We start from the raw sequence: 2,303 nt of genomic DNA on the forward strand, positions 1-2,303 counted from the left end.
AGTCTCCCATTTTGTTACTTTATATTCCCCAGATGAATGCAATCTTTCTATGTCTATCCCTCTTAACCCAGTAACTTTTGTCATTTTTTTTGGCCACACCCAGAGGTGCTCCAGACTTACTCCTGGCTTTGCACTCTGGGAGCACTCCTGGCAGTGTTCAGGTGACAATATAGGATGGTGGGGATCTAACCTGGGTCAGCTACATGCAAGGCAAATTCCCTGATATACTAATGCTCCAGTCCGTAACCCAATGCAATTTAGTATAGGTACATTTACTACCTGTTTAACCATAACATACACTTGCTACCTATATAACCATAACCTGTATAATATTACCATAACACCCAAAAGGAGAGAGAGAGTAAAAGGGAATGTGCCTGTCACAGAAACAGGGGACAGGGGTGGGGGTGGCAGAAGGGATACTGGAAATGTAATCACAAAAATTTGTAAGTCTGTAACTATCTCATGGTGATTCATTAAAAATATTAAAAAAGAGAACATACAATAATCTACATTTTCAATCTAACAGTCATAAAACTTTGTCCATATTCTTCCTTTAAATAACACAAATCCAACTTAGTTCAATTTAGAGATCTATTTCACTGTGGCCAGGAGATGAAGCAGTGGCAAAAGTTAAGATTACTAGGAAAATAGTGTTTCAAACAAAGTCATCTTTTATTAAGCAAAGGCAAGAGAGAGAAAAAGAGAGAGAGCACATGGAGGGGAGAGAGAAAGGGAGAGAGAGAGAGAGAGAGAGAGAGAGAGAGAGAGAGAGAGAGAGACTCAGATTAGCTCTCTAGTAAAAAAAACTCCAGTGTAAATATTCCAAGAGTAGTGCACCATATTTGATGAGGTTTAAAGTAGAAGGTAATCAATCTTAGGGGGAAATATTTTAATATTTTTACATATATATACATATATGCACGCAAGGCTCAATCTCTAACAACATGTTAGTAATATCTTATAGAAGGGCTTACTGGCTCACACACTTTCCTCTAAGAAACCTTTTTTGGAACATTTTCAGCAAATTATTTATAACAAATAATACAAAATAAATTATTTTGGTTCTGCTTTAGGGCACAGTTTTTGGTTTGGGATGGAAACACCCAAAATATGCTGGTGGGATTGGTGTTCGAATATTAAATGTAATCAAATATTGTGAACTGCTTTATAAAAATATAATAAAATTAAAAAGAAACAAACTCCAGTGTGGTTAGTTTAAATTTCCACTTAGAGGCTGGAGAGGCTGTGCAGGGCTAAGGCATTTGGCTTTCTGTGGCCAAACGATCTCTGGACTTGAAGTGAGGAGTGTTGTGAGGCATGCCCCAAAGCCCCCCAATAAACACACAAATAAATAAATAAATTTCCACATTGGGGTAGCTCTGAAAATACGACTAACTTAAGTTTTGAGTCTTGGAGAAGCTTGGTATGAATGATTCCATTTTTATTTTGATCTATATTTCTTTTTTTTTTTTTAACAGTTCCAGCGGGTAGAGCTTTTGTCTTGCACGAGGCCGACCCGGGTTAGATTCCCCCGCCCCTCTCGAGAGCCTGGCAAGCTACTGAGAGTATCCCACCCGCACGGCAAAGCCTGGAAAGCTACTCATGACGTGTTGGATATGCCAAGAGAAGTAACAAATCTCACAATGAAGATGTTACTGGTGCCCGCTTAAGCAAATTGATGAACAATGGGAGGACAGTGTTACAGTGCTTTCAGAGTACACTGAGTACATTTCTAAAGTACACACTACCTCTACGTTCACACATAGACACATACATGAAATTGTATGGCTACTGGCTAGTATATATGCAACTGTATCCTTCGACCTCTTTTATAACATAGAACAGTGCCATATAGAAGAGAATTTCAACATCACCTTTGAGAAAAGAAATTTTGAGAAATTATTTTATAATGGTGGGAGGCTTGATGTACAGTTAAGTGGGTTCAGAACTAGCTGAGCAACTTCGTCAGTAAACAAACACCAACTGAAGGGCTTTAGTGTTGCTCTTCCTCAGGACAGTGTGGCTCAGACACGTTGAACACATTTCTCTCAAGACTCCTTTAAAAGCTTGGAAGAGAAGCTTACCAAATTTGCAAGTGACACAAAACAAGAGCATTGGCTTGATTCCCAAGGTCCTTCCCAACACAAACTGTAGGACCTTGTCATTCACTGTGCCTAACAAAATCAAATTACAGAATAACTCCAAATGGAGGTCACTGAAGTGACCTCCAAGTCAAAAGGTAGAGATGTTGAAGGAATCACACCCTCTTAAGATTTTATTTCTACACAGATATTTTTTAA

The sequence above is a fragment of the Sorex fumeus genome, unplaced genomic scaffold, assembly GCF_029834395.1.
Source record: "Sorex fumeus unplaced genomic scaffold, SorFum_2.1 ptg000033l, whole genome shotgun sequence".
Lineage (NCBI taxonomy): Eukaryota > Metazoa > Chordata > Mammalia > Eulipotyphla > Soricidae > Sorex > Sorex fumeus.